Source organism: Manis pentadactyla, chromosome 11 (genome assembly GCF_030020395.1).
Source record: "Manis pentadactyla isolate mManPen7 chromosome 11, mManPen7.hap1, whole genome shotgun sequence".
In the NCBI taxonomy this organism is placed as follows: domain Eukaryota; kingdom Metazoa; phylum Chordata; class Mammalia; order Pholidota; family Manidae; genus Manis; species Manis pentadactyla.
In genome coordinates, this window is record NC_080029.1 from 4594898 (window position 1) to 4610159 (window position 15262).

General features: G+C 37.2%; 1 long non-coding RNA gene and 2 other non-coding genes across 3 annotated transcripts in view; all 3 read right to left on the reverse strand.

The window, feature by feature from the left end:
- Positions 1–15262, reverse strand: part of LOC118910851 (uncharacterized) — a 102591-nt gene that overhangs the window by 62612 nt on the left and 24717 nt on the right. The window contains exons 11-13 of the long non-coding RNA XR_008992394.1: positions 12671–12760; positions 8711–8795; positions 7415–7501 (exon numbers count right to left, since the gene is read on the reverse strand). This is a non-coding gene — a long non-coding RNA (uncharacterized LOC118910851). The remainder of the gene's footprint in view (positions 1–7414; positions 7502–8710; positions 8796–12670; positions 12761–15262) is intronic.
- LOC118910946 (small nucleolar RNA SNORD113/SNORD114 family) lies at positions 1545–1616 on the reverse strand. Its single transcript, XR_005024263.1, has one exon. It is a non-coding gene; the product is annotated as a small nucleolar RNA SNORD113/SNORD114 family (small nucleolar RNA).
- LOC118910997 (small nucleolar RNA SNORD113/SNORD114 family) lies at positions 6650–6721 on the reverse strand. The gene has a single exon (XR_005024307.1). It is a non-coding gene; the product is annotated as a small nucleolar RNA SNORD113/SNORD114 family (small nucleolar RNA).

Genomic DNA, 15262 nt, shown 5'->3' on the forward strand with positions numbered 1-15262 from the left:
TGAGTCTAGGTTATAAATGCACTGGGGCTTCCACCTTCCTGTCTCTTGGACTGACTGCACTAGGGGAAGTCAGATGCCATTACGTAAGGATGCTTGGGCAGTCCTGAGGACAGGTCCATGTGGGAAGGAACTGCGGCCTCCTACCAACAACCAGCACCAACTTTCCAGCCGTGGGAGGGATACATGGAAGCAGATCCTCCAACCCCGGGCAAGCTTTTAGATGCCTGCAAGTCTGTGTAACGTCTTGACTGCAACCTTCCAAGAGACTCTAAGCCAGAACTGCCCACCGAGCCTCTCCTAGATTCCTGCCCCATAGAAACTGTGACAGATAACAAATGTTTGCTGTTATTTTAAACCACTTAAGTGGTAGGGTAATTTCTTAACCAACCAACCACTGTTCTATTCTCACAAAGACAACACAGACTATATTGCCTCCTCCCATCTGCTCCCCACTCAAGGAGTTAACGGCCTAGATCTCTATCACCAAAAAAATATTTAACTTAACGATGGTCAAACCACCCAAACCAAGGACATGAATTTTGACTATTATCTACCACAGTTTCTAGACTTCTTACCCACAGAGGTGAAAACTAAAACCTTCGTACTAGTCGGTAACTAAATCAGCTTCATTCTGAAGTCAAATGCACAGTTTAAAAAGAATATAAATGTAATATTACTAATGGTCTTGGGTCATGGGGTTCTAGATTAATTGTAAAATTGGTTCCTATCACATCCTCATTATTGACTCAAAAATGACTCTTTTTATGCATTGAATTATTTACTGCTTAAAAGGGTAAAACCCTCCAGTAATCCAAAACTGAAATACCATTTAATGCATTTGTTAATATGCACATTGTCCAAAGTGGGGTAAATCTAGGTTTCTTATTTCTGATCTAAAATGGTTTAATATTTATCTTTGTTTCATGACACCTGCTCTGCCTTCTGTTAAATAATCAGCTATAATATGAATTCATTCATTCTTTCCCTCTTAACAATATATTCAGAATGAATGCCACAAAAACCCTGGACAACAACACTGAATACTACTAGTATCTGTCCATATGCTCACTGTCCACCGATACAATATGCTAGGTCCTTTTTTGTTTTTTAGATAATAGTGAGCAGAATTGGTTTGCTCACACCTACTCTCATATTCTCATGCTTAGCCTACTTATCAACAATTTGAAACAATTGTTTTTAATATAAATTATTTGTTCTCTTTCTAAATAAAACCTATGACCATACCAACCACCAATCCAAACATCACTATGGACTCTCTGAGAAAACAATGGGAAATGATGAGAGAAATGTGATCTACTTAGGTTATGAAACTCAGTGCCTTGGGAAATAATTATCTTTGTTTCACTGCAAATTCACATAAATGGTCATTGTTATTTACATATCTTGATTAATTCTTGTATTGCTTCCCTTAAAAAACATTTCACAGACCTTAAGGAATGCTCAGGAACCAGACCTTTGACCACTCCTAACTTTTGCTGTAAGCCCCTCTCCAACAGAGGAAATACCTAGATTTGTTTTTGCTAATAGGCCTCAAAGTTGCAGAGTTGAATCAAAATCCTGGATTCATACATCTCAGAATATTTATCACTGGTCTATATAACGGGTATCCTTTTCTTCTCATTTTTGCATTGTTTATTCCTTACCCATTGACTTGCTAATACAATCAATTCTCATGAATCAAAAAGCCCAAGAACAATATCCTTAAATATCACTCTCTATATGCCTAATTCCCACAGCGCTAACAGACAAGGATACTTTTTGCAACATACGCACTTTCTGAGTATATAAATGAATCTATATCCTTGCCCACGTGGGGCCCTTTTTCATTTAAAGATGATGTAATGAATAACCAAGGGAATTGGAATCCTACTGCACAACCAGAACACCAACAATGTTATCCATCTTCCTGTGCCCTACTCCCTTCAGGAATTAATAGCCTAAATCTTTGTTGGTGAGGTACCTAAATGAATTGCAATGCAAAAGTAAAACCCAATGTGAAGCAGCCCTGAAAATAAATGACACAGCCTACCTCTTTTTTTATGGTCTTAATAGCACTGAATCAGATTAACCAAAAATCCCAATTCAGGTCCATGCTGGTTTATTTGGGTTTGCTTATTAATATAGCCATTTTTTACTTTGAAAAATTCAAGCAACATCCATAAACCAACCTCCCAACCCAGGAACATAAACTCTGTTGCTTACATCCATCTCTTCTCTCCTGACCCAGTTTTTAAAAGCCAAGTTCTGTAACATTAAAGAATGATTACATCATCTGTGGCATGTCCCCTTGGTGAAAAGGCAGACTTTCAAAAGACAGAAAAGAGCATATAGTCAAATTTTTTTAATGGAAGTTAGTCTTGCAGTGTTAGATTAATCATAAACTTGGGTCAGTTCATAAAGTCATCACTGCCCACGAACGGCACTCCTCATTTATTGACTTATTTAATTTTCATTTTAAATAATAAAATGAACACCAACATGAGAATGAGAACCATTACTTATCATAAATATCTGTCTACATACTCCCCATCCACAAATTTAACAGCTTGTTGATTGTTTTTAATGGACCTCACTTGTGTGAAATTGGATAAATGTAAATCTGTTTTATGGCATATTGTCATCAATGATGCACAGATTTTTCTGATTTATACACCTAGTAATTCATTTATTTTTATTCATGTATATAATTAGGCATGAAATTAATTAATTTTCTGCTCATTTTTCTAAAGAATTTCTCTGTGCAAATTTCTATGTGTACTTTACCAAAAGCAGGAAGAACCTAGAGTTCTGTTTCTTTATCTGGAAAAGATTTGAATATAACAGGAGTAATCATCATCTTTAGCCTGTCGCACATGTTCCTCATTAGCCCTTGCTCAGACTTCTTTTGAATAATTAATCTATATATAAACACATTACTTCATTCCCTTAATAACAACATATGAACAACAAGGCACTGGAGAAGAATATAGAATATTTACTCAATTCTTTAATTTTATTTTTAAACAATAAAATGGATACCACTGAATCTACCATTCAACCCCCAGGTAAGAACCATGACTATATTATAAACATGTCTAGTACTTAACATAGGACAAATCTAGCTTGTCCTTTTCAATGGATCATTCTTAGGCTGATTGGATGAAATTTAAATCCTTGTTTCAGGCCATATTCTTAACAGTGATTCACACTTAATGTCTTCATTCATTCATTCACTTACTCATGGAATAGTTTCACCTGTTGCTCATTATATAAAGGGAGGGCAAAATGCTAAAATAGGCAACCCAGAATTGAAATACTATTATGTGCATCTGTCTATGTGCACATTATGAAAAATGGAAAAAGCCTAGTTTTTTTTTAAAGTATCACTGATACAATCTTATGAAGGTTTCACATGAACATCATAGTTTCAACATTCACCCATATTATCAAGTCCTCACCTCCCCCACACCCATTGCAGTCACTGATTATCAGCGTAGTAAAATGCTATAGAGTCATTACTTGTCTTCTCTGTGGAAAAGCCTAGATTTTTTAAAGTATGGCTATCAGTTGTGTAAAACAGGATAATCATTATCCTTATTCCATAATAGGCCACCTCAATGGTATATGATTATTTATATCTTAAGTAAAATATTTATCTTTTAAATATATAAATCTTTTCAGTCACTTATAAACATAAATAATGATGTCATTGTTATAATTACAACACACTAGACAAAAATGTTGAATATTTACATGTGATCATAATGCTCACAAAAAGCCATCTTAAATTAATCATAACTCTTGTCATAGGACTTATTTCTTATCCTTGCTCAATTATTGTTTCAATTGGACATTTATTTTTATGCAAACATTTTCCCATGTTCCTAAGAAAATAAACAATCAGCAACTCACCATCAATCCAGATAACAACATTCAATCTTGAGCACACCTGGCTATTTGTTCCCTGCTGGCAAGGGTGAATCCTTGACCTATTTATTTTCTGAGACCTCAGATTTTCAGAAATGTTTCCAAAACTGCTCTCAGATTGAACAATGTGTGGCTTTCCTTGTGTTCATTCATTCCTCAGTTTCTTTCCTTAATCACGCACTATTTCATTTGTCATAAAAATAAACCCACACCCAAGAAACCCAAAGCCCAGGAACAGAATCTTGAATATTCCTGTCTCCTGCCACAAGCACCTTTACCACAGAGGGAGTAACTAGATCTCCTCTTCTAAAGCCCTCCGAGCTCTCGAGCTTAATCAAAATCCTCGATTCAGACACTCCACAATGCTCATCATTGACCCCTACTTGGCATCTTTTGTCTTCTTCATTCAAATCTCCCTTCCTGGATCATTTCTACATGCATAAATTATGATACAATCAATATCCATGAATCACAAATGCCAGGAACAAGATGAATGATTGTTAAGATAAATCTATCTGCACTTGTCCTCTGAGCTAATACCCTTAGTGTCCTCATTCAATGTACCTCTGAGTTACACATGTGAACTGATAAACAGTTGTGCTTCCTACCAATGCCATATTGATAACAGGCTTTGCTTGTCTCTTTACTTAATGTGTCCATATTGTAAAGATGGTAGAATGAACGACTATGAATCCCCATCTTCCCTGACAACTGGAGTGACGTCATTTCCTCCCATCTTCCTGGGTTCACCAGCCTTGGCAAGCACACAACCTCGATCTTTATTAAGAAAAGGACTAAATATACTATGGGGCTAAAATAGAGGAGCCTGAAAACATGGCCCTGAAAATGATTAATCACGAACCGTGGCTCAGAACATGTCCCCATCCTCGGACAATGCCGGGTGCTTTTTTTATTTATATATAAAACCAGCTTTTAAAAATAATTTCTTGGAAATACATGAACAAACTCCCCAAACCAAGAACATGAACTTTGTCAGCTATTTATATTGGTCTCTGTGCTTTTCATCCACAGGGGAAACAACTAAGAGCTTCACCATTAGACAGTTATTGAGTTGGCTGTGGTATGTTCATGCTGTAAAGGAAAAAGCCAATTCTAAATAGCCTCTATTAGATATTTTAAATGGATGCATGTTTTACACTGTCAGCTTAATAATAAAGCTGGATCATATCATATTCTCATCGATGCAAAAACTGCACTTTTTATTTACCAGCTTATTTTATTTTTAATTTTAACCAATGTAGTAAACATCACTGAATGCAAGACCCAACTCAAGAATAAAGTTTACATAAATACTGGCAACAGACTGTTGGTTACCATAGGGAGGGGTGTCTGGGGATGCGTGAAATAGGGGAAGGGGATAAAGAGGTACAAACTGCACATTGTAAAATAAGTTAGTCGTAGGAATGGAAGTACAACGGAGAGAGTATAACCAATAATACTGTAACATCCTGGTATGGTAACAGGAGTTAATTACACTTACTGTGGCCAACAAAGAAGAACAGAGCTTATAACTCTGATAGGTGCACGGCTATATACTCTCTACTCTTAGTTAATAGTCTGATAATCATTTCCATGAACTTTATTTGTGCAGAATTAGATTTCAACCTGATATCATGACACATTCTCACCAATAATTTTAGCTTTATCACTTATTTGTTAAATTACCAAATGGAATAAATGATCATATATTTGTTTTTCTAAAATATGTATATTATATATAATAAATATATAAGATCTATTCATATAAATAATATGCAGTAAGAATGTGGCATAAATATAAAATTATATTTATCATAGTTATATTTATAATGTTGCATGTATATAAAAGAGCAAACTCTCCCAACTGAAACTCAGAACTGAAATCCTGTGATTGCCTGTACCTATCTCCATGCATTTAACCCAAGTAAGAAGAAACTAGATCCCATTTTTTTCGTATGGTCATCAGCAGGGTACCACAGATCAGTCACTAACCTTATTTCAGGTTACATGCTCCACCCTGTCCATAGTTCGCCCTCTTTTATGTAATTATTTGAGATACGATCATATTCATTCAAAAACGTGTAATGCACTTGTAACAACATGTAATTATCTGAGACTCTACAAACCCCACACCTGAACACCTAAAAACTGCCCACGTCATTACCCAAAGAAATAACTGGTTATAGCCTTTTTCATTTCATTTTTTCTTCAATACAATTCAGTGAACACAGTTAGATTAACCATAACTGGTGTCATATAACATTCTCAACATCAGTCCCTGCTTGCTTCTTTCCCATTAGTTACATAATCATTTGTTTCTGTAAACACTTTTTTCCTTCTTAATAAAGCCAACCACCAGCAACCTCCCACCAACCCAGAATGCCGGTATGGACACTCAAGTGCACCTGCCTATGTGCCCCTATCTGTCTAGACTGCCTATATGCTCCAAAGGGGTAACAGCTTTTACCTACGTATTATATTGAAACTCAGGGTTGCACAAATAAATCACTAATAATACTTGTTTCATAACACATTCTCATAAAAATCCACATGACCCTCTTTTACCTTCATTCGCTTACACATTTATTTATTTATGCATTCACTGATTCACTTATATCAGTACAATCCGTACCCAGGAACCACTTAGACCCAGAAACCCAGTGGGCTTCAACTTCTATTCTGAACTCTATTCCTTTACAGGAAATAACTAGGTCTCTTTTTAATGGACCTCAGAGTTTAGGGTTTAATCAGAAGTCTTGATTCATATACCCCAGAACTACTCATCATTGATCCAAGTTCAACATTCCTTTTCTTCGATTATTTATTTATACATTGTTCATTGATTATTGATTACTTCATTCAAGGCTTCACTGATGTAAAAAAATTAATCCTCATGAATCACAAACCCCAGGAACTAGACCTTTGAATAATGCAAAGAGCTCTTTACAGACACATTTCCCACAGAGCTAGCAAATGAGATCTCTTTTTAATTGGACCTCACTGTTGCACATATGGATTAATCAATAGTCTTGCTTCATACCCATCCGTGTGTTTCACTGCTCTCTGCTTGCTCACCTTTAATTTCTTCATATTTTAAAAATAGTACAATGAACCCCCTCTGACCCCAGAACTAGAACACTGACAGTACTTTCTATTTTCCTGTACTTATCTATCTTCAGAGGTGCTCCCCCTTCAATGATTTAGCAACCTAGTTATCAATAGAGTAACTTTCTCTATTAAATGTGGTGCAAAAATAAAATAGAATCTTAAGCAACTGTAAAAAAGAGTGCAAAAGCCTCCACCTTTTTTTTCAAGAACCTCAGTTGTACTAAAATGCATTGATCTCAATCTGAGGTTCACCACGCATTCCATGCATGTGGCATTCTCTGACTTCACTTGTTTGTAGTAGCCACTCACTCCTTTGAAACAATTCCATGGACCACATGCAGGAATTACCTCCAAACCAAGAACACAAACTGCTACTTACATGAGTCCCTTTGTTCCTTATCCACGGAAATGACAACCAAGATCTTCATCACCAGATAATGCATACACTGGATTGAGTGTATTGAATCTGCAGAGCAAAAATCAGACTTTAGAAAATTGAAACTGTATAGATTTTATTTTTAAGGAGATCTTAATCCTGCTATGCCAGATTTATCATAAGCCATTTTCACCACATCCCCATTATTAGCCAGAAAAGGGCCCTCTTTACTGATTTCTTTAACGGGTTTTGATGCTTCATAAAAATATTTAAAATAATCCTGTTTCAATATCCATTTTAATTTAGTGTGGTTTTTTTCCTATTTTTCTCATTCATTTGTTTTTCACTGATTGATCCATTAACTGACTAATAATAAAATGATCAATACCATGGGTCAGAAAAACAAAGGAAAAGATCCTTGAATATTACTACCGTTGGTCATAACAATGCTCAACAAAACGATAATGCATGCCACCTACATACTTCTAAGTTTCCCAGTATTTATATTTTTAAGAAGTAAAAAGAAACAGGTAAATTCAATTATGTTTTCTTAACCCAATATATCTAGAATACTATCATTTCCAACACGTAACTAATGTAAGTAAATTCTTAATGAAATATTTCACATTTTTTTATACTGGCTCTTTTAAAATCAGTGTGCATTTTCCCACATGAATCACATCTCCCTTCAGACTAGCCCTATTCCAGATACCCAGCAGCCGCCTGTGGCAAGAAGCCACCCTTATTGGGCAGCACATGTCCATGGACTAATTTCCCTAAGAAATAACACACTAGACGCCTCTCTGTAATGATCGGCAACAGGTGAGTCAATCGCCCCTTGATGCATAGCCATCCCACACTCATTACTGGCCTGTTCGCAGCCCTCTTTCCTTTAACGTGTCTGTATTTCAGAGATGACACAATAAACTATTATGGGCACCATCTTCTTCCACAACAGAACACTCACAGTGCCTGCCCATCTTACACTGTGCCACCCTTTCAATCAGCTGACAAGAGAGATCTTTACCAGTGGGGAAATACGTAAATCCATAGTGGTATAAAATCAATATGGGATATTAAAATGCCAGTGACATAAATAAATGGCCTTAGTGTATTTTTAATGGAATTAAGTTGTGTTGAATTGGATTTATCATGATCCTTGATTCATATCACACTGTCATTCCTGGTTCATGCATGGCTGCCTATGATATTATCAATGTATGAAGCTATTTGTTTCTTTAAGGTAAGACAGTCAACATTGACACACAAACCATCCAAACCAAGAACTCTGCCACTTACATGAGCCTCCAGCTCCTTACCCACAGAGGTTACCTGCGAGAGGTCATCTTTCCGCATCGGTAACCAGCTCCAGGGAATCGATTCCCTGGAATAGAAACCAGGTGTGAAGAAGAGTGAAAGACGTTAGATTTAAATATTTTTAATGAACGTTAGTTGTGGAATACTGGATTAACCATGATCCTCGGCTTGTGCCGCATCTTCAACATTGGTCCGTGCTTGGCTCTCCTCGCCATTGACCAAAAAACATTCGATTTTTTATTGACTTAATTAATGAATAACTCTCGATTATTATTTCTGTGGACACCATTAAATTGATCACTTAAAATAAGAGTAAGAATGATTACCAACATCTGTATTCTCACCTAATACAGGTGACAGCCACAGGGATGGAGACTGCACATCCCTTGCCCAACCAGAGGTGCAGTGGATAGACTGCTCTGTGTCTCCTAGTCTCTCCCTTTGCTGCTGAGAGTGGTTCCAACACTCGATTTACCATGTAGGGAGATAACCTGTCCCTAGTTTGCAAGTCTGTGCATATAAGAGTCGCATACAATCCGTAAGTGAATGGTGATGCTCTGGAGTTTGAACTGAAACACTGGTTTTATGATTTCTGGGTTGTTTTGAAGAGAGAAGGACTATTTCATGTGTGGACATGAAGTAAATATTTCTTACCAATTCTAAGTTATGTCATTTTCCAACAAGTATTCTCATTCCCTCCCTATCCTCCCTGGTAAGAGTGTCCTTCCCTACACCATCCATGTCACGTTAGGCCATACGACTGGCACTGCCCAATCCGTGTGAGTCAGTGTAACTTAAACCATGCCCAGTCAGAGCCTTTAAATGCCTTGGGTGGCCCTATACTAGTTGGGGTGAAGACTTAATTATGTATATGACTGTTCAATCACTATGTTGTATACTTGAAACCAATATAATATGGTGTATCAACTATACTTTAAAATAAATGAATGAATGAATGAATGAATAAATGTGTTTGGGTGGTTTTGCCTGGTCTCTAGAGGTTCAGGATTTCACTATAAGAATAGCATGTCCCAGACATGACAACTCCTCTGTCTGGGGACCTTGAGTAAGAAGGCAAATGGGACAGAGTAAGAAGGCAAATGGGACAGAGCACAGACTGGGGCACAATGGCTGCAAGAGACCCACAGATTGGTATGTGAGAGATAAAATCTCTGTTTTTTTATAAGCCATTGAAACTGTGAGTTACTTGTTATGCAGCATTGTCACAGCAATGACTAACTCATATAATTCCTTCCTTTTATCTTTAGAAATGTATTCATTTATTGATTTTTAAGAATATAATCGATGACATCATTATGAATGCACCATCAAACCCAAGACAAACTGTGTTAATTATAATATATAAAATTATATTTAAAAGTTACAATGTAATAATGGATATAAATTATTAGATAATCTTTATAATTCTTATCCATAAGTGGGAAAATAAAGACATTTATAGAACATACTTCAGTTGTGCAGAAATGTATGAATTGTGTAGAAGTGTCTGGTTCATGATACGCTTCCATCACTGGTCCATGCTCTGTCCTCTTCATGTATTTTGACAATTGGTTACATCTGCCTACATGTTCCTCACCAACATATGTAAAAGAGACCTTTTACTTATGGACCACAGTTGTGGTGACTTGTATTAATCACAAACTTTGGTCCATGTCACATTTCAATCCTTGCACTATACATGGACTCTCTATTATTTATTATCCATTTTTTGAAGTAAATAATATAATAATATAATGAATAGCCACAAAACTAGTATTCAATCCACCAACTACAACTTGGACAATAAATTTTTGATTCTATCTCCACCAAAATACACAAATCTTCAACGTCAGAGAAAAGTTCACATATAAACTATGGAGAACACACTCAATGTAATACTGAAGAGTTGGCAAAATAAATGAATAAACTTACGTCTTTTTTTCATGAACCAAAGACCCTTTGTCAGTCAATCTGTTATGCGGAACTGGATTAAAATCACAATCTTGATTTCATGGGACATTTTCATCTCTGGCCCATAATTAGCCCTCCTTTATTAATTTCTGTATTTATTTATTCATATCTAATACTGAAGGAGCTCCCACTAACCAACAACTCAATGCAGCTAACAGAGTGACCAGTAGCCACAAATAACTGTTTAAATTTAAATTAATAAAAATTAAATAAAATTCAAATTCATTCCTCATGTACACTAGCCATGCTCAAATGCTCAAAAGTCACATGTAGCTAGTGGCTACCATCCTGACAAATTATACAGCATGTCCACCATCACAGCAAGTTCTACTGGACAGTGCCAGTATATGCCCTTCACCCTTAGGTAATAGTCTAGAATTTTTTCTAATTAAGCTAAACATAGTAATCGTAATTCTCGATCATTTGTCTGATCCTCTTGTCTGAGCTGAGCATTTCTAAAGAAGTTATAATGAGCAACCATACATGCGACTCCTTATTCCACAGGTGGAGCGAACACCTTTCATCTCCTTTTGTGTTCCTTGCTCAAGGAGTTAATAGCCTAGATCTTTATCAATGGGGGAATGTTTAAATAAACCATGTGTATGTAAATATATGTACAGCAGAATACAAAACAGCTGGCAGAAGGAATGAAAAAAACCTAGATATTGTTATGGACATCAAGAGCACAAAACTAAACAAACTGTAATCTTTGGGCCATTTTTGTCACCATTCTATGTTTGACCTTTCTTGTTATCTTATATATTTATATATTTTTAGTCCCAAAATCAATATCCAACACACCACCATGCAAAAACCAAGAATATTGGCTATATACTCCTTAACCAACAGATTTTTTAAGTGGACCTTGGAACCATCAGACTCCCTTAGAATTAGAATACTCTTAATTCTAGGATAATGAGATATTATCATTGGCCTAGTTTGCCCTCTCTTATTTTATTCCTTCATTTGTTCATTCATTCATTTATGAGCACCCTTGAAGAACTTTCTAAATGAAGATTTATGGACATCAATTATTACCTACATTTTCTTTACACATCTTATCCATCCCATTCATCCAAATATGAGTCAAAATTCTCATAAATAGTACAGGATTAAGTCAACTATGCTGCGTCCTTTGTGAGCAACAGAAAGCAACTGTTTAAAACATGAACACCCTGGATTGTTTTTAATAAGTCTCACTTGTGTAGAATTGAACTGATCAGCCATTGTTTATGAAATATTAACCTCACTCGTCTGCACTTGGCTGTCTTTAATTTCCTTTATCCCTTTAAAACATCATAAAAGAATCTTACCAACAAATAGAAAATCACCAAGACCTCATGTCTCTATACGTACCTTTCTCACTGGATTAACAGTCTAAACTTCATCAATAGCAAAGTGTTTATATAAACCACAGTGTATAAATTAATAGTAAAATGCTATTAAAATGAATAAAATAGCATAGATACTTTTGTTTCATATATATGTCTGCCAAATAGTCAGAACTGTGTAATCATAAATCTGAGGTCACCATACGGTGTCTTCAGCAGTCCATGCTCGAGCTTCTTTGATTTTATTTATGTATGTGTCCATTTGCTTTTAATAAATCAATAAATATGCACAAACCCAACACTCAAGCAAAGAATAAGTAAAAATTATATTTCTAAACATATATGTTATATATATATGTATAATTATGCCTATATATGTATATACAATTATAGAATTATACATACCTAAATATAATTGTTCTTTTTATTTGCTCATTTCACAGAGAACAGTCCACTTATGTTTAATTTGGTTTCAGTTATGCCAAATGAGATTCATCAGCCTTGGTTCATGACGCAGTCTCACCATTGGTCTGTGCTTGACCAACTTTGATTTTATTTGTGCCATTCATGTTTAAGAACGCATACACACCCATCATCCAAACACCCAACTTTAAAACAGTCAGTGCGAACCATCACTCACATTGGTTGGTTCGTGGCTCATTCCCCACACAGGTCACAGCTAAGATCTTCATTAACAGAGTCTCAGTAGACCCCCTATGGGGCCTCCATTCTGTGGAACACAAGGCAGATATTTAAAAGGATGAAACCACCTAGGTATTTTTAATGGCTGCTGGGTGAGCAGCACAGGATAATCACAATTTGATTCATGACACATTTGGTTCATGACCACTGGTCCACATACAGCTCTCATTGTACATATTTTGTCATCTAATAATTTTGTTATTACAGCAAGCATGCACCAATTCACCACCCTGACCAAAACAAAAGCAGTAACTGTTACAAGCGGCTGTCTCTATGCTTCTTTCCCACAAAAGGAGCAGCCCAGATCTTCTTCCTCAGGGACTCAGATATGCAGAGCTGAAGTCATAACCATCTTTGATTCTAGGTATAATCTCACCACCAAGATAAAATTTTATCCCACTGTTTTCACTTATTTAAAAATACAATAAACACACTTGAGCTTAGCACTAACCCAGAGCAAAAAATAAATCAGTACTTATTTTAGTACTTACAGACCAACGTTTCTTATCCACAGAGGTAAGAGCTTTGTTTGTTTACAGTTGCACCTAAGTGGCTTAATCTTAATTCATGATGCATAAAACATCATCTTTGGTGGTCCATTGTTGGCCCTCTATCATTTTGTCACTTATGTTACTTATTCATGTAATTCATTTTTAACTATACAGCAAATACACTTGAGTCCACCTTTTAGCCAAGACCAATGACTGTTCTATATGCCTGTTAATAGGCTGCCCGCCTACAGTTCCAACAGCCTAGAGCTCCTTAGGTTTGGTTTGGTTTGGTTTTTAATAACTACAGTTGGGTAGAACTAGATTGCTCATAAGCCCTCTTTAAACACACATTCTCACCACTGCTGTATGCTTAGCCCTCTCTAGTTTTATTTGCGCATTCATTCACTTTGAACTGTTCAGGGAATGCCCACCCACTAAACCCTGCCTATACCCATCTACAGTTTCCCTCCGCACAGCCAAGATCTCTAGCAGAGAAGGTCCAGTGTGCCTGTTTCATGGAACACAAAGTCCAATTAAAGGGAAGAAAATAGCCAGGGCCTTTTTTTGTTGGTTAATGTCAGGTTAGCAGACCCAGATTAATCATAATCTTTTGTCCAGCACACATTTCCACAATTGCTTTATTCAAAGCCTTTATTACATTATTTCTTTATTCTTTTATAGCTTCTAATAATAAAATTAACAACCACAAACTACTCTGATCTCTTTTTTATGTCCCTCAGTCGTACAGAATTAATCACAACCCTCGGTTCATGACCCACTCTCATCACTATCCCCAGTGTGCAGCGCTCTCTTATTTTACTGATTGTGAAAGACAGTACAATAACCACACACGACCCCCACCTCCACTTCTTATCCCCCTGCTGCCCTCTACTCTAAATAACCACTCCAAAATCTCCTAGGTACCCTCTCCTTTCCGTTTTAGATATATACGATTTTATCTCATATATATATTCTTTAAAAATATTTTCCATGGGCCAGTGGCTTGCTGCAGGGCCTCTGTCAAAGCAGAGAATTAAATACATATGATTGACTCAAGCTCACATCCACCAGGGCTCAGACCCAGGTCCTCGGACTTGCCACTGACACTTGCGCTCACAGGCAGAAGGCACTGTTTGCCAATGGTTAGAGCACAGCTCACACCGCACCGCCTGCTTCCACACCCAGACTCACTCCCTGCTATTCTGGGGAACAGGGGAAAGTCAACTAACTTCTCTGTGCCTGTTCCTCTACATGAAAGACAGTCGCAGCACTAATCCCCAAGCAGAATTAGCTATTATTTTCATGCCAAGGCAGCCAGGTAAACCCCTCCGCATCCGTTCTCTGAGCCCCTCACACAATCTTTGTTCCCTCTGCAGCAGCGCCCAAGCTGTGGTGCTAGACAGACAGACAGACCAGGTTCCACCCCAGCAGGCACTCACGAGCGGTGTAACTGCAGAGACGTGACCTGGCCTCTCTATCTTGTGCCCCGGCTTGTGCGCTTTGTAGACTGAGGACAACAACACCCTCGTGGTCCAACGGGAGGGTGACCTGGACTACGGACAGGTCCTCAAGCAGCCCCCGGCCCTTCCCCACCCCCGCCGCCCACCTGCAGCCCCCACAGCACCCAAGCGGATTAGAGAAATGAATTATCTCGACGCTCAAGCCAAGCAGAGGGTTTCGGGAAGGATGGATCTCAGGCAGGAAATTGTTGGGATGTGCTCCTTTTTGGACACGGCCTCAAAGCTTAAACAAGGTGCCCTGGAAAACAGAAACCCAGCTAAGGGAGGTGCTTTGCAAAACTGAAGCTCATTTCATGAAATGGGGCTGCCCTCGGGGGGGCCCATGCAGTAAAATTCCTGATGGTGTTCACGTCGTTCCCCAGAAACCAGAAAGGCCTCTGCTCTGACCCTTATGGACAATGCACAGCCAGTTTCCTTCCTACCCTTCCAGACCAGGATAATTATGAGACATAAAAATAAAAAATAAATTAAATTTTAAAACGTACATATTTTATGTGTATGTGTGTATAATGTAATAAT